Here is a 24,643-nt window from a genome sequence, read left to right as displayed (position 1 = left end):
GGATGGAGTAGTTACTTTTGAACAAGTTGCAAACTAGTTCCAGAACAGTGACCATTTAAAAATTAGCTTTTTACTGAAAATTTAATCTGAAATTTGTGCAGAATACTTGTTTAAAAATATATGGGAACCCATTTTGCAACGCCGTCAGATTTAAGTTGGGTCTCTAGCCGTCAGTAATCAGTTACAACTAGTTTGGAACTAATTTCGAAAAGATTTATTGGTAAATAAAAAAGTTTTCCACGCTTAATTGATTTTTCCATTGACTTGATCTTGACCGATCAGTTTGTATGGCTGCTTTATGCTATAGTGGTCCGATCTGAGCAATATATTCCGAAATTGTAGCGATACTTCGGACAATAAGGCATGTAACATATAAGGAAACCATCTTGGCATATAAAAAAAGGTTTCCATGTAAGGGCTCCATTTTGAGGGCGTATATACCAGGAGAGATGAATGTGGCTCGACTCAGCTGATTTATTATATATTTATATATACTTTATAGGGTCTTCGAAGTTTTCTTTTGGGTTTTACCAACCATTGTGCACTTCATATACTCTGTTCAGGATATAATTATGATATCAAATAGTTCCACTTTTATTTAAGCACACGCCTAATGTAGTTATGTGCCAATTGGCGTATATTTTACATACAAATATCCGCTCCAATCAAGTTTCTCATTCATGTGTCATTATTATCGCCGAATTCGTAGGCAACATGTGCAAATATTTACAAGCTTATCGAAATACAACCGTAAAGGCATGGCGTAGACATTTTTGTGTAGGCTCATAGAACGGCATGTACACAAGAAATTACGATCGTGCGGCAAGTTTCAATGTTTTCACACTCGCGCCGCGCACAAATATTAGCTTTGCCGCTGCGAGATCGACAGAAATTTGAACTAAATTATTTATTTTTTTTTTGCTGCTAAATATTTGTGCGCTGCACTGAGCACATGTTGCATACATTACTATATATTTATGTACATATATAACTGCAGAGCTCGTTTTGTAAATATGTATGTATGTACATATTTGCTATGTCTGTCTGCCGATAAGCGCATTCTATGTAATGCTCATTAACGTTAACACATACACAGACATATGCATATATGTATGTACATATGTGTGCACAAGCATTTGTATGTGCATTTCTAAAAATCTACAATTTTTATGCAGACTTTTTACGCCTCGAAACGTCAGTTGTTCTTGAAACTTCAGCCTAGTCGGATCACTGGCGCTCCTCGCGCTCCAACGTACTGGCTATTCATGCCGCGCCATGTAAATATTTATAAAAGCCAGCGAACTGCCTCATGATGAAGCAAAAAACAACAATAAACTCTACAACAACAATAGCACGTCGACAGTTTTTTCGAAAACAGCAAAGTAAAAACCGCATAGTTGTTGTTATGCAGTGTTGAAAGGTCAGGTGCTGATAAGTCGTGAACACTGAACGTAACAAGACGAGAAACAACAACAGCAACAACCACCACAACAACAACATCAAACAATAGCTGCAACAAAAACACCAACAACAACAAAATCAAACAATAGCAGCAAAAACACCAGCAACAACAACAACAATAGCAACAACACCACCAGTAGCTGCGCCAACAAGCTAGCAATTCAACAGTGATCGCGTCAAATGTATGAATACTTACAACAACAACAACACAATAGCAGTGCCATACAAATAGCGAGTCGCTAGCGCTACTTTTGCATTCATTCAGCCGTTGAATTCGTAAACACAAACACACTCGGCGCGCACATAAACACACATGGGCACATGTGCGCCGCGCCTCACGATCAGTTAAATGGTTAGCAGCAGTGCGCTGTGGAGCGCTACCCAGCGTCGTCAAGGGGCAAAACCAACGCCAGCGGCCGGGCAGACAGAGGCGCGTGACGCGTTGTGTTGTGTGGCAAGGCTTGGCGTTTTGTTTGGGTAAACATTCGTACGTATCACGTACGCTGGCGGGATGCGGCGCGGCTTTGCTGTATCGGGTAAGTGTTTTGTTGAAAATACAAAAATTGAATTTTCCTCAGATTTTCTCTCTACTGTTTGTATTTGCTTGCTGACTATTATTTTTGTTAGGTTTTTTCACTTTATTTTTTCTAAAAATGCTCTCGCTATCAAGTCGTGACACAGTGTCATGATTGATTAGTGTATGTTTGCTTAACATTTATTTTTAGTTTAGCAAATGGCAGGCAAGTGTGCGTTTTTTAGTACATTCCAAAATTTTTCGATTTTTTCTATTTTTTAGTTTGAAATAGTTTTGTAAGCTGAGTGGTTTTTGAAATTAAAATAACTGTAAAAAATGCAAGAAATCAATAAATCGAAGAATCAGTGTGGATTAAGCAAATCGATTAGTACTAGAATGATGGGTGTGTAAAAAATTATGAAGGTACACCTTCGACATACATATGTAAATTCGTGGTGTTTGCTATTTAAAAAAATGGTTTTGTAAGTCAAATGACTTCTGAACTAACTGCAAATTGTATTTTATATGTTATAATCGTTCGAAAACAATAATTTTGCTGCATTTTGTATATCAAAAAGGGTATAAAAGTATCTCTTTTCCAATTTTGATGGGTCAGTTTGTATGACAGCTATATGTTATCGTAGTCCGATCTAAACAGTTTCTCGTCAGATTGTATCCAAGCTTCAGAAAATAGTTTTTGCAAAGTTTCGTGAAAATATCTTAATAAATAAGAAAGTTTTCCATACAAGTACTTAAGTTTGGTCAGACAATTTATATGGCAGCTATATGCTATAGTAGTCCGATCTGAATCGTTTCTACACAGATTGTAGCAATGTCTTGAAAAATAATTTTTGCCAAGTTTCGTGAAGTTACTGTGTTATATAAAAAATTTTTCCATACAAGCACTTGTTTGCGATCATTCAGAAACCAGAAACTTATGTCTTTGAGATAATTTTCATCTAACATAACTGCATACTCTGTCGTTGGACTTTTGTCTTTGGTTTGGATCCACTTCACTACAGTTCTGTCTGCTGAGTATTTATATATACCACTAATAAGTTTGAGGTTAGAACAAACTTTGAAATCATACATTCTCATCTATTTGACAGGAATTTAAAAGAATTTTCGCAGTTTATCTTTAGAAGCTTACTTTTAGAAACCAAGCGTCAATATTATTCGCATATACCATATACGCTTTATGTTCTCTTTGGATGGAGATTTGAATGAGTATGTGGGAAAATGCCTTGGTATCTTTATATTTTTAGGTTATGAAGTTTTTTTTTTAGATTTTGGAAGTATTTCTTCGTTGATAGTTATGGTGATTTAGAGCATCATATTCCAAAAGTATGAGAAAAATTATTTTGATTTTGTTGTGGGTTAGTTATTGGTTATACTTTTCGTTAATTATGATTTGAGCTATTCGAAAAGCACTTTCGTACTGGAAACCAATATTTCTGAGTTTATTTTCATCTCAGATTATTGAATATTGGATAGTTTAGCTTCCATGTATGATATATAATATCCTAACTAAAATTTTATATATGTGCATATGTATATTTTGTGGTATATATACATACATATATAACCTCACTCAAGTCGGTTATTAGTATGATTCCTATAAAAGAAGGAATACAAGTTGATATAGGTTTATAAGGTTCAAAGTTATTATATTTATATTTATGTATAAACTAAATTTATGCTCGGTTCTGCAAGTAACTGTTAAACTTATACCTTATCGCACTAATTGTGTAACACACTGTGACCAAAAATTCCATAAAATTGTAAAAAAAAGGCAACTCGCAAAATAGTCGCAAAAGTTGGGGTATTTTGTAAGGTTTTAGCTAAGGTAAGGTAAGAATGACGATAAATGGTGTATAAAAAACGCTTTGGAACAATAAGCAGTACAGGAAATTAAAACAAAAGGTTTTATCGAGCATTTCACGTGCTTATTTGCATGAAACATTGTCTGAGCTGCAATAAAAATAAATAAAGAATGAACATAATAGAACAAATTTTCAACGAAATTTGCAGTTAAATACAACAAAAGTTTAATTGAAACGAAATTAAATATTCTACAATTGTTGTAAGCGGTGTCTACGCCAATAAAAAAGAAGAAGAAGAAGTAAGCGGGTTTCGAAATTTGTGGCACGAATACACATACACAGGGTGTGGTAGATCGTGCAAGTATATACTGTATATATTGTATGTAGTCGCTATGTAGTATATTATATATGAAGCAGTGAAGCAACATGTGCCACATTGCGCTAATTGTGCGACACTTGGTAGTGCTGTGAAGCCGAGTGTGAAAAGTACTCTTATGTCGTATGTAGTCTCGTATGTAGAAATGTAGACAAGTGACGAAAAGAAATGCTAATGATTAATGTCATTCAAAATTGAGTTGTTTCACGGCACAGCAATGGTATACAAAACCTAATGGAGTGTAGAGGTCATTGACAGTGAGCAAAAGGTTGCGGTGGGACAGTGTAAGAGTACAAGAACACATATCCAAATACATATACTCGTAAGTACAAATATGTACATAAGTATGTCCACATGCACTCGTTGTATACAGTGGCACTTAAGTACGCTTGGTTGGGCTGTTAAATAGTTTACTGGAAAAAGTGACAGTCATCCGGTCTTTTTGTTATCCGACTTTCATATCAGTGTTGGCTGAACACACATATAAACATATATACATACATATCTACACATAAACACACATAACTACATAGTTACATATGTGTATGCGCATATAGCGCTGCATAGCGTTCGAGACTCGCGCTTGTCTGTCGTTTTCCTAGACACAAATCAAATTTTGTTATGCCGAAAAACCGCTGTGGCATGGCAAATCACGTGACAACGCAGATCTGCATACATAATAGCGCTTACAAACCTTTATACTATACATACATATACAAAAAAGTGTATATAGTTCATTGCATTTTGTTGTTGCCGCCTTTAAAAAGTCATATCACGCTTCCGTTGAACTTTCTATCGCCCGGTAACCATCTTTATTATTTACTTTTATTATCAGCTACCCTTTCTCAGTTCATTTTTCATGCGCTGATCGCGCTGTAACACATCTTAACCAATTTATGTACGGCGCGCACACAACATACTTATTAAAGACACACACACACATAAAAACACAGAAACACATAAAGGCACGCATAAAGGCACTCCTGAAGACACATACATACGCAAACACACACACAGCCACTTATAATTATCTTTATGCGCATGAGTTTTTAATTTTTCTAACACATTGACAATTTCGCGTGTTTTTATTACACTTTTTTTCCAAATTATTCCCCAACATTGCCTTCACCTTTTTTTCTAATTCTTAACTGTTTGTAAAATTTACACCTTTTTTTCCTTCCTTCACATCTAGTTAATATTCTGGGATAGTTTTCACTCAACATCATCCGGGTTTTCTCATTATCTATGCTGTCGCTGCTTCTATCACTGTGCCGCTTCACTCTCCCTCGCTCTTTCTAGCTCCCTTGTTACTTTCGCTTCCTCGCAGCTAAGTAGGCAGATAAAGACGTGGGATTGCTATAATTCTTTTTCAGTTCGCGTACGCTGGTATTTTTGTAAACTATTTAGCATTATTTTCGTATTGGGCATAAATCGTTCTTTAATCGAAATTCTCAGACAATTTGCGTTCAAAATTGGCAATTTAGAAGCGGACTTGTGGCTAGCTGTCGTTGGTGAGTCACCAAGAAGCGATCATTCGAAGTGAATTTTTTTGAAACCTAGGACAGGGTGTAGTATAGACGCCAAGAAATTTGTAATAACTAGTCGGAGACTCTAAAAATTATAAATATAAATGATCAGGGGACGAGCTGAGTGGATTAGGCTAGTTAATTTATCCGGCCGTATTTCTATATATAAGCGATGTATTCCATCAGTTTATGAGATATCAGCCTGAAAATCTGCGGACGTCTTTTTCCACTCAAGAAACTGCTCATTTGTCCGAATCGTCGTTATCGGAACTCGATAGCATGTGACTGCCACATAAACTGAAATCCAAATGAAGTTCATAATAGTTCTAGAAAATAGTGGCTAGGGGCCACTAGGGGGGGGGGAGAATACAGAGGTTGATTCGAAGCCCTCTCATGCATTTTTGCCATCTTCATCACTGACCTGTGTCGCGGTGCATTGCCTTGGTAAACCAATGCGACTGTTTTTGGGCGATTACGTCCTTGAAACGGCTCTATAACACCAATATAGCAGGCGCGGTTAATGGTCCTCCCCATTTTAAGGTCGATTTTTTAAAGGTCGTTACTGAAAATTATACTCAGCGCGTCCCAAATTGCAGACACAATAATCTTGCAAGACTAATGTTTCGTCTTTCTACGCTTTGTAGCGGGTTCATCATGTACTCGTACAGTCCACTTGGATGACTGTCGATTGGACTTCGGACCGAAATAATGGAGCTATGTTTTGTATTTTCTACTGTGCCTGTGCATTCAAATTTTTCCTCTAGACGTTCAATTGTTGATTTGACGTAGCTCTTTTAAATTTGAGGCCGAATTTCGGTAGTAAATTTTAATGATTTCGACTCGTTGTTGGATCGTATATTTTTCTAAACCTTACTCAAGAAAAAGTTCAAAAGAGTGGGAAAAATATGACGCCGTTTGCTGTCCCTATCGGTCTACTTTTGTTGCGTCCCTATGAAAAAACAGAATCTGTGAGCTTACTCACGATACCCTTTCCAGTGTCTCACAACTAAATGCTTAAAGTGCAGCCTTATCAATGCGGTACAGGTGCACTAAAATGGTTCATTGTTCCTCTGGTGCCTTGCTCTTGACATTTTCTGAAGTCTTCTCGATCTGTCAGCCTCATTCTGTAGGCGTGTAATGCCACCAGACTGTGACTAGTGGATATTCCGATAAATTTCTTACAGTTCCTTTTACCGAGTGTCAATAGGAATTTTGTATATGTTTGGTCTACAGTTGTACACGTGACAGCTTTGTTTCCAGGTATTATATATCGTTCCATTGTATTTTGATTTTGCTTGCCATGATGATGTCCAAGTCGTCGTATATACAATGCAAGGCTTTCCCATTGAAATATTAGTTTGGTGTATGTATACAGGTATTCTCTGATAGTCCAGAAGCTGTTTGTATTGGACTTTATTTGGGTTTGTGAGAGCTTTTGAGGATGCTTTGGATTGTTTTTACTACAGTACGATTTTTTAATAATTTTCAGCTTCCTGATAGTCACGTTGTGGTAGTCTTTAGTTCGGTTCGTGAGATCTCCATCAGATAGTACTTTGGTTTTAAAAGTTACTCTTAAATGTTTTCAAATTCAATTTTGCCCGGTAAAGTTAACTTTAAATGAACGAGTGATGCATTTCCAGTCTCTGTGATAACACTATTCTCTTTATTTGAGTTTTTTTTTTTAGAGTCTAAAACTTCACAACTCCTTAATTGCTTTACTTAGGCTGATTTGAATAACATTTAAACAACACGAACAAAAACAGCAAATTAAGAATAAGTTGTAGAAAGGCATCTCTTCAGGAAAAACAATAAGATTCTATGAAATAAACAGAATGAACTCAACTACAAAATCTGCTTATAAATTATGTTAATTTGACTAAAAGGCCAAAATGCCCATAGACACGCGCAAGAAACAGCGCAGCGCAATTGAAATGTAAGTAAAAGGACACGGACTCGGCTGCGCAAAGACAGAAAGGCATTTATTTAATGAAATTATGTATATTAAAAATTGCAAGAAAATTTCAGCGAGAAAATCACAGACAATCGACAAACAAACCAGCAAATTTACAATCTACAAATCAACGAAGGAAGTGCTAAGGAGGGTTGGTGGGGAAGCAGTATCTTCAGGAAAATTATATTGCGACTGTTGTGGGTAAGAATTTTTGACGAGTGCAATAAGCTAACTGCTGACACTCAAACTCAACACACAAGCGGCTTTGAGGCACTTAGTGTCTACACTGCCTGCTCCCCCCTTTTTAGTACTTCGAAATTGCTAATGGAAAACAACATTTTGTTGAGCCGCCTTGCCATTAAAGTTGCCAACACTTAAAGGTTAGCGGCTGAGTGTTTTTCTACTTCTTAAGTTCAGCCGTTGACTTAACTCTACGCTTCAGTATTACCAACTAGTTTGCGCTCGCACTCGCTAACCCGTGCACTTTGGAGCGCGCGTTCTTACGCCGAATTCAGTTTTAAGCGACGAACTGCGCGACTGAAGTCAAGTGTAATGCAAATATTTTAAGTTTTTAATGTAATTCGGTTTAATGTAATTTACTTACGCCGAAGTTTACTATTAAGACGTTCTATTTTAAGTGAGTTATACTCGTTTAACTACTACGAAATGTTGTTGTTGCTGGACGCCAGATATTCTTTGACAATTTTGGTTATACATATATTTATGTAATTGATATCATTAGAGAAAATGTCGCGATGAAATGTATTGAGTTCGTGAGGCTATTGCTTTTTTACCTGTGAGGTGAAATTTCGACAAGAAAAAATGTCTAAGTTTGGGTTTTGAACAGTCATGAAAAGGTAGATACTTATCTATCAGAATCTTCGGGGAGACTTAAATTTTCATTGATTTTGAATTTAAAGTCTCGCTTAGACAAAATGTCCAACATTGGGTTTAGAACAGAATGAAAAGGTTGTATGAAAAGATAATCGGAGAATTCATTAATTGTTTCGAAAAAGACCTAAAATTTGTCAGGTCTTTTCAAGAAAAGCTATATAGCTTCTTTCCACCATAGAACCCGAAGAGTATTTTCAAATGAAAGGAGGATCTTAGAACCAAATCATTCATTGTAAGCTATAAAGTAAAGATTTCTGTCATAACTGCCTCAAATTCTAGGGTTCTTAAGATTTGCGGAACCATCGAAGTATACACTTAAGCGTAAACTGTTCTCAAACTAGCAAGGGAACTCTGCTTTTATCATCTTGGCTTGACTCTTCGAGGCTTTACGTCTGTCGAAATTATTGTGAAGCTTCCAAATCTTTAATCTTCAAGACAGATTTTCTCTAGGTTAGGTAAACAGACTGATTCTTCGTAAGGCTAAGAATAATCCCACATGGTAAGCTAAAAAAGCCTATCCGTTGTGATATTTAGAACTTCAAAATACGCTTAAAAAAATCGTCGCCTATCTCCGAAGGGCCCAGAGCCAGTTACAGATCTACTGAGTCGGCTAATATCCACTACAGCCTATTCGCCGCGTTCATAGAACATTCCGGACGACTCAACCTTAGTTTGGTGAAGGCTGGACAGTGAGGAAGAAAGCGTTTTGTATTGTCCTTCTTATCTGTCTTCCTGCAACTTTGACAAGTTGCGTTCTCCGAAATCTTTAACCCCACGCCGTGAGTGCCAAAGGGACAGTGTCCAGTGAGGAGACCTATCATCGCGGCAACGTGAGTCCGTGCTGAGAGCCAGTTCAATGGACTCTTAACGTTCCAATCTGGGTCAGAAGGCTTCAACTGAGTTCACACGACGCCCGAGTGTACGAAGACAGACAAATACGTGACTATTCCCAACTTGATGGCTGCAGGAGAATTTACATATAGAACCTTCCGACATACCTCAGTGGGTAGTGGCGGTTGGGCAAACACCAACTACAAGATTCCACTTTTCAACTGGGAGAAAAGGTTCAAAGTAAACATAGAAAAATATGGCTGGTGTAAAGGTATGTTAGCTACGCGATGTTACGATGGAGCGGGAATATACTGTACAGAGTTAGGCATAAGGCAACCTTTTAAGTCGCCGGGCCACTGCAGTATATTTCAAGCTGAGGTCTTTGCAATAGCGAAAGCCGCGGAGCTGGCCTCTAATGCACCTGCAGGCAATTTCAGAGTCAACATCTACGTAACCAGCCAAGCAGCAATCAAGACAGTAACTTCGCATCGCATATCGGTCAGGAGTTTGAAAAGTAGGGCAGCATCCACTGGGTGCCAGGCCACAAAGGCATTGAGGGCAATGAAATAGTGGATGAGATTGCCAATAATGGTGTACGGCTAACAACCGAAAACGTGGTCAATATTGAAAAACCAATATATTGTCTATACGGATAACTATGAGAAAAGGCTTTCAAATCCCAACATGCCTTACAATAATTTTAAAAACCTTGAGTGGTTAACGTCTTGGATTGAATGATATCTAAGAAACTTTTGGTAAAAGTTAGGTCTCGGAACTCCAAAGATTTCTGTATTAGAAAAAAGAAATTTCTGATTAAGTTTGGCCCGGAAACCTGTTCGAATCCATTTAGAAATAAATAAAAGAATACTGGCACTCATTTTCCAAAGTAATTTGATACAACCACATTCGAAGTTGGGGAAAGAAAGGAAGCCATACCCTTTCAATTGAAACTCCATCCAATCCCCACATCTGCCAAGCTCATTTGTGCGCTTTAATAATTGCAAAGAATGAGAACTCTTCAAATTTCATTTGAGCGCTATCCTTCGGACCATTCAACTGCTTTGCTTGCTTTATGTGCTTATTATTAAATATCAACCAATAAGATTGTGGAAGGATAACAATAGCACTTCTTCTATCTTGTGGTGGGGTTGAGGAGCGGATATAGATATATATAAAGATGGATGTACACCGCCATGCCGCTGCTTAAGCATTGAAGTGTTTATCCTTGCGCATTAATAAAATTTAATTTGTTTACAAAAGCTAAGAGACGGTGGCAAGTCGGCCGAGGACAGAGGAAGCAGGCGAGACAGCAGTAAAGCGAAGTGGCGAGTATTGTAAGCGCTCAAGAAGCCATGCGGCAAGCTGAAGGGATAAAAAAATTTGCAAAGATATCAAGAAATAAAGCGATTGAGCAAACAAAATAAATAAATATATATGAAATGTAATTTAAGTAAAGAAATGAAAAGGCAGCAGCAAAAGAAGCAGCAAAACGAAGCGAGCAACTTCATTTGAGAAATTGAAACATTTGCACCGTTAAACTCCCCGAACGCTAGGCCAACAAATGCGCGCGCCTTGCAAACGAAGCCCACAGCTGAGCCAACGCACGGCAGCGCAGCGCAATCTACAAGATTTTATTTACACCTTCTGTGAAAATATTTACACTTCAGAAGGCTGTAGGCGGCAACGAGCGCAGTTGCGAGTAGAAAAATGAGCAACACCTACGCGCGCACACATACACAGCGACAGCAGCAGCACACCTGACCGATTGGGAGCAGGAGTGGCACAAACGCAGTCTTGGAGCCAAGGAGTCTTGGAGCCCGGCAAGCAGCGGCGTAGGCAAACAATTGAAAGTAGATTTCCGGCTTAAAAATTGAAAAATTCCCAAAGGGAAGCTAAAAACTCATAATAAGCCTGGGGCGGAGCGTTGTGCAACAACAAGAAAAAGCGAAGGCGTGAAGCTGGCAGGCAAGCTAAGGCAGGGTTGCAAGTGGAGTAAGCTGCTGGCAGGTAGCTTTCGTTAGTTTAGCGGCAAGTAGGGGCTGAAAGGTGGTGCGAGGAGTGTTAACTGCAGCGACCTGCTTCACAGCCGCAGAGTAGAGCTAAATTTATGTGCAAAGAATATAAGTGTATTCAATGAATGCGGAAAAAATTCGCTTTGTATCAGAGGAAATAGGCAAAAGGCATGGCAAAGTGCCAAGCGGCCGCGTAGCTAAGCAGCGGCGATTCAAAGCAGCGCCTCAACAAGCAACTAGTCGGCGCGCACTCGCAGCGCTTTCATTTGAATTTTTGAAGGATATCTGCAAGTGAGTTAACAGTTGGCAATTTGCATGTGTGCAACTGAGTATGTGTGGGTGTGTGTGTGGCACAAATAAATTTTTGTGCATTTCTTCGCCAATTGCTAACGGTTTTTTTACTTCTGCCTCGCCGCTTACTCGAGCATCTCATTATCTGCCTTAGCTATTTTATTTAAATTTATTTTCTCCTCGAGCAAGCGTGAAAAAAGTGAAATCATCAGACATGCTCGTACTGAGTAAGCAGGAGCATTCACACAGAGTTTTTTGAATTATTTTGAAATTTTTTTATTTATTAGAATGTGGCAGTCAAAGGTTGGTTGCATCCTTAAAGTAAGCGCATGCATGCTTCAAAGTGGGAGAGAGGTAGTCAGAGGAGGAATGTGAGAGAGGTTTTCCTGAAGTTGCTGTCGTAAGTTGGAGGGAGCATTTTTAAGAATAATTTATCATTTGAGTAGTTACGAGCGCGTAATTTGAAGTAATAAAAATGTCTACTATGGAGTGCTTAAGTAGTTCGAAATATTTATGATTGTAGAAGAAGACAGCTATAATCTTAAATATTATTTGATGTGTAGAGAAAATAAGACAAAACAAAAGAAAACGTTTAGTAAGGTTGTACTGAAGCTATAATACCCCTCACTAGGAAGCGTTCATAGAAGATCTAAATTTTGATCAATCAGTTTGTATGGCAGCTATATGTTATGGTAGTCCGATTTGAAAACTTTTAAAGGAAATTGTACTGTTACTTGGTAAAATAATGCATCCAAAATTTCGTGAAGATATCTCTTCAAATAAAAAAGTTTTTCATATAAGAACTTGAGCTTGATGGTTCACTTTGTACGGAAGCTATATGCTATAGTAGTCTGATCTGAACAATTTCTATGGATATTATGTCGCTGCTTTAGAAAATAATTCACGCCAAATTTCGTGAAGATATGTTTCCAAAGAACAAAGTTTGCCATACTGTACCTAACTTCGATCATTCAGTTTGTATGGCAGCTATATGCTATAGTGAACCGATAATGACAGTTTTGACAAATGAGCCACTTCTTGGGAAGTAAAAGATGTGTTTCAAATTTTAGATTGATATATCAACAATTGACGGAGCTTCCGTCTGTGTGTTAGAAACTATATGGCCAACTTCGGGGTAAAAATAAAAATACAGAAATACATATGTATGTATGCCGAGTTTTTTCCACTTAAAGTTCATTTCTCGACAAGAAGTTGTCTTGAGGTCTTGTGAAATAATTTTAAGTTGCGACACGATTACTGCTTCGTCTCTGGCTCTACAACCGTGATCGGTCTGGGCTGAGAGCATAAAACATCGCCTGTTGCCTCTATCTGTTGCGAGGCCACGCTAGTTGTGTATCAAATGGAGGAAGAGCTTATTGCAGTATTGGGAGTCACCCGCGAAGCCATTTCAAAGCGACTAAATGCGCTGGGAAGGATTCAGAAACAATGAACTTGGGTTCCTTATGAGCTCAATACCAGGAGAGCCATAAAAAGGTTATTTTACTTCTTGTCCTACACTATCCGCTGGATTCCCGAGTTATTACGCTGTCCGTTTATCATTTGTTCTTGGCCTCAAGGCCTCAATAGCAGTAGAGGCAGGGAAAAGGAATACTGCTGCATGACAATACCCGGCCTCACGTTGCCACACCGGCTCAAACTAGATTCGCCAGATATTGGACTGTCTGATTATTATTCGTTCCACTCAATGGGATATGGTTGGCTCAAAAGCAGTTTCACTCAAAAGGCGACTTCGAAAAATGCCTTATTTTTTGGATAGCATCACAAGATTAAAAGTTTTACCGTAATGGTATTTGAAATTTACCTGAAACATTGAAAAAGTTGTGACTAGTAATGGGCAATACTTCCAATAGGCCATTTGTTTCTATTCCCTAACAATAAAAGTGCACTTTCATTAAAAATAGCGAGAACTTAGTGGGGCATCTACTTTAAAAAATCAATTTGTTACCGAAACTGTTAATTCAGCGCCTCACCTACTATTTTAGTGAACTTTTTATAAATTAAATTTTTAAAACATTTTTTTGAGCTGCAAAAATTTCCTACAGGGCACCTCATCTACTATTTTCATACATTTTTTATAAGTGAAATTTTTTTATTTTTTCTTCACACTCAAAAGTTTCCTATAGGGCACCTCACCTACTACTATTTACATATATTTCCATAAGTGAACATTTTTTTTTTATTTTGGTGAGCAGCAAAAATTTCCTACAGGCCACTTAATCGCCTACTGCATTTCGCATACAAATTTAGTCATTAACACATAATCAAATAAATAACGGGAAAAAAGCATACACAATCATTAAAGCAAACATTATTAATACATTTTTAATGCCGAATAATTAAAAAATTAAGTGTATGCCTTTATCGCTGCTCATTAAACCAAAGCAAAGGGAAAAAATATGAAATGCAACAAATAAAAAAAAAAAATTGAAAATAAAACAAACAGCGGTGAGTGTGAGCATATTAAGTGTAAACGGCAAATATTGCAAAAATGCGATATAATTCCATTTTATCGACAAATAATTGCAATCCCATTAGGGACGAGCACCGGTGAGCTGGCGCTGCTGCAGTGCGCCAATTAAGCATGCTTTACGATGCCACGCACACATGCAAGGCGGCGCAGGCACCGACGGCATTTGCGCGACGCGTGAAATCGTGCTCATTATGTAAATGCGAAACTTAAAATATTTAATAATAATTGAGCGTGAAAACGCGATAGCGGCGACCTGTGTGACACGCATGCCCCTTGCACACATACACACACATATATCACTGTTTATATATGTATGTGTGTATGCCTCCAACTCCTTTAATTGCATTATAGACGCACATTCATGGGTTAATTGCAGGTCGCTGCCCAAACACATACATACAAACATACACACAGCTACAGTGCGAGCGTTGCATAGACAGCTGGAGGGACACAGAGATGGACAAACGGCAGCGCTGGACAATCGCAATTAAACAGTTACCGCACACATGTGCAGCAGCCTGCTTGTTGCAAGTATGCATGCGTTCTCGTTTGTTATTGTTGTTGTCTTTGCTTTTTCTACTTTTTCGTCCTATTGTCCTTTCGCTGATCCTTTCGAGTGCAAGGCTATGTTGCTGGTATTAATTTCAACTTATTGAGTTGTCACTGCGCTCTTTTTGTTGCAATTTTTTGTGGTCTACTTTATTGTGCTCCGTGTGTACATGTGTGTGTACGCATGTGCGGCACACTCAATTAAGCGTGTATGTAGATTTATTTAATGATATTTTTAAAGGATTTCTTTTGCGCGCGTATGGGGATTACTTAGAATGCTTCGGCGGGTTAACTGGCGTTTGCTTTTAAGAAAAATTGCCGTTAAAAATATTATGAAAATAAAATAAATTAAACAGGCTTTATTCTTAAAGCGAGTTGACATGGCAAGGCTATTAGTTGAAACAAAAAATGGGAAACGATTTTAAATGGCTGTGTTTTTTATGTATGGGCCAAAAATAGTAAGACTTTGTTCGTAATTTTCAAGCTCTTAAATTATTCTTCAAAATCTATGTCATTCTTCCTAAAGTAATAACGAATAACTTCGAGCAAACGACGCATAACACTCAAATAGCATTACTTCTTGACAGTTTGGCCGATTGGAACATATTCGGAGTACACCCCACCTCGATAATAGAAGAAAACTGTCAACATAACCTTCATTATTGACCTGCATCGTGGCTATTTTCGGCTTCGGCTCACCTTCGTCACGATATTCGGTCGATTGATCATTTTTTCTCGTGTCATAAGCATAGATCTCAGACTTATCGCCAGCAATAATACGTTTCATGACATTCTGGTAGTCAGAAATCATTGTGTCACAAACGCTAGCGAGTGATTTGGTAACCGATTGTGCTTTCACTAATCAAAAATCATATTACAGTGCTCACTTATCTGGCGTTGCTATCTTTCTACTATTTATTTTTATTTTGAAAGCGTCAAAAACTCTTTTATACCTAAAATAACAAAGTCATAAAGGCCACGACTGCCCCTGTTGGCAAGTTACGGCTCATTTATGAGCACACAGAACTCCCAGTAGATTAGTTTTCAGTCACTGAAACGCGGAATGTCTAAAAGGCAGTAAAAGTAGGCACAAAACTGTTTAATTACATGCTTTTATTTCTCTTTTTTGTAAAACCACTAAGCAGTACATAGCAAGCTATAGCACATCATAAAGATTCGTAGTGATAGTGTTGCCTTATTTCTGCAGAAGCAAAATAATTTTTGGAACAAATTAATGACTAGCCACTGAGTGTCATTACAGTGAGCGAGGCCGTCGAATTGCGGTCAGAAGTCAGAAAACTTTGATGTACCTACTGGCTACCGTATTTCTCACACAAATTTCTTGCTGCCACATTTGACAACTTCCGCTGCTTCGCTTGCTTTTTGTATGCTCGACACTTTTTGACCACAATTGTGTTAATGTGGTTGTTGTAATGCTTGTAGTGGCTAAATTGTTGGACAGTTGTACAGACTTGAATTTTATAGGGAGCTCAGCGGTTGCAATTTAAGCTGTTGAAATTTAAGTGGCCAGATTCAAAAGTTGCTCTGGTAAAAAATTCTACTTTTGGTAACCTTTTGCATCGAAAAGCTTCGAAAAAGCTGTACAGTTAAATTTTATACAAGAGTGAACGTAGGTACCTGAATTGCTTTCTAGTTTCTCTCAAAATGATTATGCCAGCCTTTGAAACTTATAATTGTTGTTCGTTCGATTCGCTACTATCTAAGGATTGGGAAATCTTGTATGGGAAACTTTTTTATTCCATTAGATAACTGCAAGAAATTTTACACAGATTATTCTCCAAATACAATCTCCGAAGAAATTGTTCAGATCGGACACCTATACCTTGTAGGTGCCATACAAACTGACCGATAAAATTCAAGTCCTTGTACGGAAAAATTTTTTATTTGTCGAGATATTTTCACGAAATTTTGCATAAATTATTTTCTAAGTTAGCAGTATAATCTCCATAGAATTTGTTCCGATCGGACTCCTACTCGCTGCCATACAAACTGGTCGACCAAAATCGAGTTTTTGTAGAAAACTTGGACTTGTGATGGCTATTATAGCCGAAGCTAAGGTGTTTTCATGCTTAAAATATATTTAAGTCCATTATACAGTCGTTATATTTTATCCAATATACTTATATTGTTTTATTTTTTTAACTCATTTAATTTTTTTCTTTTCAGTGGATCCATTTGAAGGCTGAAGTTTTGAAGGAACGCTCAAACCAGTATTGCCTAAAATCTATATTAGATGTGCAGAAAGTATTGTAAAGAACTGCGATTTCACTTGGAATATACACCCAAAAGTCATAGCTTGTTTGTCAGCTGTCACTTGTCAGTTGTCAGCTGTAAGTTGTCAGCTGTTTATTGTCAGTTGTCATTTGTAAGTTGTCAGTTACTGACAGACAACTGGTAGTAAACCATAAGCACTTGCTCGCACCGTGCTTCATTTGAACTGAAAAAAATGTAAAATTGGGTATGGCACTCGGACTACCGTTACAAATGATTTAAAATTCATTTATTTTTATTTTTTAGTAATTATATAAAATATCCTTTAATTATATTTTGCAAAACTAAGTTTTTTGTCGAAAATAATTATTTAAACTTAACTTTTAATTTCAACCGTTGATGCTACAATCGCGTTTGTTTTAATATATTCTTTGAAGAGTTAAAACGAAAAGCTGACGTAAAGCAGTTATTTCAACTTAGCGCTTTCTACTTGGTAAGCGTTGAGTTTAAACCTTTTGGGATCGTTCGATCTCTATTTGATGGCCAATTGCACAATTGGAAATTATTGAATATATTTATAACCTTCTCATGAGATTTTTCAATTGATAACTTTTTTTAAAGCAACTATTCAATATTTAAAAATCGTAGAAAATCATAATAAACTAAAAAATATTTTTTTAATTAAAAAATATTTATGCCGTACACGTTTCATACGCATAAAGTCGCTAAAGCTTTTGTTTGGCGCTGATGAACGCTCGCTAAGCCGAGCCTGTAGTCAGCTCTAGTATTTATTATGGTGGCGCCTTTCCTTTAAGTCATAAAATGTTATGTTTATCGTTTAATATAATATTATAATATTAAAAAATATTATTTTCTATGACTTCCTTCCTTAAACTATTTTCTGCTGTAATATTATAATTACTGTTGACATGATTGCTATTACCTGTTTAATATAGTTGAAGAATTTGTGCTGTCTTCATAGGTGAAGACTCTATAGATTCGGAAACGACTTTGATATATTTTGAGCAGCTTAGTGGCTGTATGTTTTCGAAATATTCAATATATCCTTTGTGCAGTGCAAAAGTAATAGAAAAAAAATAATTAAAAATATTTTTGAATTAGCATTTAATATGTTCTCATAAAAATGCATATGCCCCCAATGAAAAATATATGTTGAAATATATAAATAAATACATAAAGATGTAAAATCAAATTTTGATTTTTTTTCAATAAATAGATTATAATTTTTGTAAAGAAATACTGAAAGCTCTTTAAGAATATGATGCGATTTCTCGGTAAGTACATAGCTAAATACATCAATCTAAATGGTTAAAACATATAAAATTAAAACATACAACTTTTCAAGAAAGTATCGGGAATTCTTCATTTAAATTTCCCGCTTTCATGTCCTTTACAAGGATCTTGATATCTCCCTTTCCATTCGTCTACCAAGCTCAACTAGCTGTTTTCAGTAGCAGTGAGAATAGAGTCTTCTTCCGTTCAAAGAATAGAGAAGCCTTATGGGGCTCTATTAAATGACTACCGGAGGATACAGAAAGCTACCATATACACAGATATCCAGGCGGTATTGCTTGCCATCTCGTTGCCAAAGATAACAAATGTTGAAAGGCTTTTAGAGCTTTGAAAATGGAATGTCTCATAACAATATTTGCCGCAGATGCGAACTCGAAAGGAGTAAGGAAACGGTTTTACATTTCCTGTACGAGTGCCCAACTCTATTACAATCCCGACGTAGAACTATTGGAGTCCATCAGGTATTTAACCTTGAAACTATATCTTTAAAAAAGCATAACGAAGATAAATAGTTTCATCGCGGCCACCAAATGGCTAGAATAGTGTATCAAAGTGGCGAATTTAGCGCTAATTGGGCATGAAGGGATTACCTAAGCTTTAAATTTTACCATTGGAAAAGGCACTCAGCACAGTATCTTGGGATTCTTAGCTGTTTGATCAATACAGTGTACGGCACGGCAATCTTTTTAAGCAAAAAATACGTGTGAGAGTAAAAAATCAAGAACAACAGCATAAAACTAACAGTAAGTAAAGAGGCTTCCAGCATTTTCAACAAAAAGTTTTGTCTCTGCTATTTTTGACTTCCTACGCAAATATCCTCATGGTGCTGTGTTGCATAGCAATGTGTTGTGCAATGCTTTCTTGCACATGTTCAGTGTCTTTTCATTTTATGCATGACAATTTTATTGACTGTAGACTTGTGGCAAGTAGCTGACTGAAATGTTTGATAGCGTTCGAAGTTGAAGCTGTTGCAAGGCTATGGGAGCAAAATCATTTTTTTAGAAATGGAGAAGCGTAGGAACAATAATGTAGCTGGATATTCTAAGAAATTTTGTATATGAGGAAATTCTAAGAGTTACTTCGTGTGCAGCAACGGTGTTTAGTAAAGTGTGATTCTTTGTAGATACGTGGTGTTCAAGAAGAAAAAAACTCATATGATATAATATTATATTAAACACAAAGATTCGTCATTGTGTTTTAAAAATGATTTCGGCCAAGTGGTTTGAATAAATTCCAGCCAACCCCCCTGAGGTTTCTACTTTACCCTCCTACATACAACTCCGACAAGATTTTTAGCCCGCCTATTTAGACAGAGTCTCATAATAACTCCTACAATTGCACAGAGCAAGTAGTTCACAGATCTCTTGTGTTCTCCTCTCTAGGCCAGAAAGGTCTGGGAAACACACAGAAGCTGGTCGTCACCAGCCAGCTGCATGACACCTTGACTCAAAGACTTAATAGTTTTCGTCCATCCAAAAGATCCAAAAAGGCTATGCAGCCCTCTCGAAGCTTCAGTGGCATTTTTACAGCGGGGAGGTTCAACGGAAAGTGACCATATAGTACAGAAGTAATTTCAATGACTCCTGGTTACGCATGGTCCAATCACTATTCGCATTTCTCAGATGCCCCAGCGGAGTGGTATTTTTTACTACATAAAACCTTGATGAATCATGACAATCATCAACACTACTTGTAGCTGGACTTGTATATAGGCAGTCTTGTCTCAAACACAGTGGTCAATAAACATTTTTACCGACTTTTTTAAATAGTCTTCTAAGTCTTATTTCTGTTAGATCCCAAAGGGGTTTTTCCTTACTTTTCTGAGTTTTCAGATGTCAAGAACTTTCAAGAATTGAAAACCTCGACGAGTGCATGTCGGTTGTGGTTTGAAGAGCTGTTCGTTGGTTCCTGTAATAGAGGTCCCAACTGAGCTTTATCGCTAAACAAACTATTCTTTTGAAAATCTGTGTCGGCGTTATTAGACTGTTTGAAGGACGAAATCGACGAAAAACGGCCACGTTTGAAGAAAAAGAAAAGAGCTCTTTCACCAAGGCAATACACCGAGTCACAGGTCACTGAAAACGATGGAAAAAATCCTTGCATTCGACTTCGCATTGCCTCCGCACCCATCGTATACTCCAGATCTGGCCCTCAGTGACAGTTTTCTGTTCTCACATGTCAAAAGAACAATCATTGGAAAGAAATTCTGATCGAATGAAGAGGTGATTGTCGAAACTGAGGTCTATTTATACTAAGTTGGCAGCAAAGTCTTAAATAGTATACCATACCTGAGCGCAACCTAACTAATCAAATCAAAAAAAAACAAGCGCCTAATACGCTGTTGGCAACACACCGCCATACACGAACGCAACGCTGTGGTCAAGTGCTGTAAAACACACCAATTTGCTGTTGCAGCAACCAATAAATTTAATTTGCACCGCTAATTTATCCCGGCAAAAAGCAAATTTAGTTGTTGAACACCACACACTGGAGATGAATGATTAAAAGCGCGCCCACCACACGACCACACAACACTCAGCCACGTACACACACCAACGCACGTCGCGCCACCCACAACCAGCCGCCGACACAACCGAAAAACGCGCAACGCATACAATTAATTTAGCGCACAATCAAACCGCCGCAACGCCGCGCAATAACACTAAAAGATTTGCCATGTTGATCCACCCATGCAGCAGCGCTACCCCGCGCGCCAGCCGCCAACGCTTGTGCTTTGCCCGGCGCTTCAGCGCGTAATGTGTGCAAATTGCTGCAATGACCGTTAGCCGGCTTTTAGGCTTTTAGCCTTGCAACGCGGCGCTGCGCTTGCAGTTTTATACACTAGTGTTGTTCTTATTGTTCTGTTGTTGGTTTAGTTGCAGCATTTCATTTGATCGGCGGTGGATCAACCTTAATTGATCGTTTGGTATTTTGTTTGAGGATAACCGGCGAGTGGCTCAGCGTGGGTTTGGCCAAATGCGTTAAATTACGTTAGACCCCGAAAAGTATGCAACGAGGCAGAAAAAAATGTAAACACACATGCACACACACAAACACAACTAAATTGTTTAACGGTAAAATACTTGAAATTACATTTAACCGCAACAAGCTGACACGCACACACAGACAAGCCAACACAGACGCAGCCACACACAGTTAAGCATATATGTATGAGTAAACGAATATGTACATACATATATATATGTTTGTTATATATCCTATCATGACATATACATACATAAATACTCGCAGTCTCGTTTGTTGCACTCGACATGAAAATCTATGGCAAACAGGATAATTGGCAAATTAAAATGTGTTGCCATTATTAATGAATGCTTGCCACTGCCCATTACAGTTAGCGTTTAGTATTGTTGTTATTTTTGTTCCGTTTTTATTGTTGTTTACTGCATATTGCTTTTAAATTTTATTTTACGTCTGCAATTTACCGTTTGAATTTATTTCGATACAAAATTACTTTCAAAGAGAGTCCAAATAGCAGGGCTTCGAGACTCGATAAAGTACTTAGAATCTCCACAAGAGATTTAGAGCACTTTTTTCCAGAGATGCGGAGAGAGCTTGTTATTGTAGTTAAAGATCAAAACAACAGACTTGCGAGAATAGAAGATTATCTAGTGTAGTATATTCTCGAGACACGTTGGAGTACCTAGGATTTTAAAATACCAAAAGAATACTTTGAATTTTTAAATAGAAGTTTTTCGAGACTCGTTGGAGTTTAGGTAGTTTATTTGAACAAAATATTTTCGATAATCCTTATAGTTTGTCAGAGTTTCAAAGTAACAAATTTTTGAAACTCGTTATTGTAGTAGACTGTTAAGATTCCAAATAGAGAATTTCGAGACTCGTTATCGCATTCAATGACAGTGCAGGACTCGTTATGCTACTCGTCAAAGTTGGGTCTATCGAGATATTTCAAACTTGGTCTGGCAAAATCTGAGCATTAGATAAGAAAGTGAGTGTGAAGCACAGCAACCAATCAGAAAATCTATAATTGCAGCGAGATTGGCTAAAAGCCAGTAGTTAGGCGGACCTTCTACGGTTGTCTTTGCAACAGAAGGATCTCGCAGTCTTACAAGTTCTGGTGTTGACCAGCGCTTGCTGAGCATACTGGAGTTCCAATGGTCCAACGACAGAACGCAAACAGACACCGGGGATCTGACTCAACTCTAATTGGATTAATTTTAGGTTTTTGTCTGTTACTTCTGTGAAATTTCTCGTGAAGTAAAACAAATGCCTTACTTCATAATAAAAATGGCGTCTAAAATACAAAATTGGAATCTCATGGTTGCTTTTCAGGCTCTGATGCAAGTCGAGTTATCGAACTACAACCATTAGTGAGCAAACTCGATCGTTCTAAGATCACCCCAAATATACTGGATAGAGGCTATATTTATCACACAGTTCAAAATGGATATCAAGTGGAAGATATAGTAGAATTTGAAGTCAATACGATAAATTAGTGAAGCTGAGAGGTTCATTATACTCTCAGCCAGACTGACTGATCTCAACTGAATCCGCTCTTTACGAGACGTCATACGAAAGAAAGGGAAGAAAGCGGAGTCTGCTGACTGTGTTGAGAACTAAATTATTCGAAAACATATCCCACACCTTTATAGTGAATACTATACAGGAATTTATATGTCTTCATTACACAACTGCTTCCACTGCCATGAGACACACTCACACACATACTCACATAAAAGAATATAGGCAGCGAGGAAACCACGTTGTAAACATTAAAAGCTGGAGTTGGGAACATTTTTTGTGGCATGTGGTTTTTGCATCATTGACAGCTGGTTTAATCGCTGCACTATCATACACTCGTGTCTTGCCAACACACACACACATATACCAATACACACCCGAACACACATACTTGTATAGTTGTTGCTGTTGTTGCTGCCAGCGCAAGTAATTGTTGTAATAGTTGTGGATGCCAACGATAGACAGGTAATCCAGACATTTAAATGCGCAGTAAAATAACAACAGCAACAACAAACATGGTTGGTTACACAGGTGAATCGGGTCACAAAAGGGTTAAATGCAATTATTTTTATTTGTTTATCGCCGCTGTTAACCACTACTGACATCGTTTCTCGTAGCGAAGCATGGCTGCTGTTGTTGTTTTTGTTTGTTTTCGCTTAAGCAGCGTGTATGTGTGTGTGCACATTTGCCTACCTTTTTATTTTCTTCCACAACCAACAACAATTTGTATAACACTTTACCGCCAGCAATTTGTTGTTGCGCTATTGTTGTTGTTGTTATTATCCGTATGTTACAGGCATTTTATTTTTATTATAACGAGTTGGTTGTAAAAATTTATTATTATCACATTGTTAAATGTGCGAGATAAATACAAATTAATTGTGTGTGTGCGGCAAAGTGACCGAATCTGTAAATTGCTCGACAAAGCGGCTTATAACTGTACGAGCATGTTGCATAGAATGACAATGCGACACAATTTAGATGTTAAATGGAAATATAATAATAATTAACTATAATTGAATTTTATTGCACAGCACTGTAGCGCGGTAGATAAGTAGTTATATGATCATGCTGAGCTACTTAGCATACTTTTAGGCGTTAATAGATTACTTTGTACATTAGTATGTACACTTTGCTGATAAAATAAAAGTTTATTGAATTTAATAACAATTTTGAAATGATTTTCTTTTTCAAAATAACGGTTAATACCATATTTATATTAATGAAAGTTTATAAATTTCAAAGAAATATTGGTTTTAATTTAAAAAAAATATTAATTTTAATTTTAAAAAATTATAAATTTTAATATAAAAGTGAAATTTTGAAATTTTAATTGAAAATTAAATAATTGAAATAGAATTTGAATGATAAAATTAACTAAGTCATTAATTATAAAATTTTGAGGGTTAAAAAATTAAAAAAAAAATTAAAATTTTGAAAATAAAAAAAATTAAAAAAAAGAAATTATATATATTTTGTATCAAACAAAGTTAGAGAAATATAATTAATTAATTATAAAATTAAAATTTATGAATTTTGATAAAAAAATTTTTTTCGAAATTAGAAAAAATAAAAAATTCATCAATAAAAACTTATTTATTTAAAAACATTTTAATTATTTTAATAAAAAATTTTAAAATAATTTTATTAAAAATCATTTTCTTTCAAATTTTTAATATAATTTTTTTTTTTTTGAAACAAGGTTTTGGTTTTAAAGAGTTTTTTTTGGAAAACTTTAATTGAAAAAAGTAAAAATTTGATAATTCCAAAAAAAAAGATTTAATTAAAGAAATATTAAAAAAAAATAATAAAATGCTTTAATTAAATATTTTTTTGAAATAAAAAAATTGTGAATTTTTTGTTTGAAATTAAAAA

At 36.7% G+C, this 24,643-nt stretch overlaps 1 long non-coding RNA gene across 1 annotated transcript; it reads left to right on the top strand.

The window, feature by feature from the left end:
* Nucleotides 1-513: 513 nt before the first annotated feature.
* LOC125778676 (uncharacterized) lies at nt 514-17,792 on the top strand. Its single transcript, XR_007422857.1, has 2 exons — nt 514-1,997; nt 16,907-17,792. It is a non-coding gene; the product is annotated as an uncharacterized LOC125778676 (long non-coding RNA).
* Nucleotides 17,793-24,643: the final 6,851 nt, after the last annotated feature.

The sequence above is a fragment of the Bactrocera dorsalis genome, chromosome 5 (assembly GCF_023373825.1).
Source record: "Bactrocera dorsalis isolate Fly_Bdor chromosome 5, ASM2337382v1, whole genome shotgun sequence".
Taxonomy (NCBI): Eukaryota; Metazoa; Arthropoda; class Insecta; order Diptera; family Tephritidae; genus Bactrocera; species Bactrocera dorsalis.
Note: the sequence above shows the minus strand (reverse complement) of the source record. Positions and strands in the feature narration are given on the sequence as shown.